This window comes from Nanorana parkeri, unplaced genomic scaffold, assembly GCF_000935625.1.
Source record: "Nanorana parkeri isolate BGI_ZX_2015 unplaced genomic scaffold, ASM93562v1 scaffold5329, whole genome shotgun sequence".
NCBI lineage: Eukaryota > Metazoa > Chordata > Amphibia > Anura > Dicroglossidae > Nanorana > Nanorana parkeri.
The window spans coordinates 4742-5032 of record NW_017311589.1 but is presented as its reverse complement, the minus strand read 5'-3'; positions in this window follow the sequence as shown (position 1 = coordinate 5032).

Below are 291 nucleotides of genomic sequence, written 5' to 3'. Positions count from 1 at the left end.
TCTCCTCCCGAGGGGGGCGCCCCTTCGGGAGACGCCAACCCGCCAATGCTGCACTGCCGTCAGTCCGTTGCGGACGGCAAGAGGTTAAAGGAGAAGTATGAGGGGGAGGGGCTTGTCACAGGTCGGCTCTATGGATCGGGAACGCATACCGCCGCTCACTGCTCCGCCTCTAGATAGCTCTCATTCACGCAGCTGGGCGGATCTCTAATGTCGGGATCCGCTGCGGCGCCTCAGTATACCGCGAGCTGCGGCTCCCTATGTACTGAGCCTCGGGTGACGGGAGGACGCTAG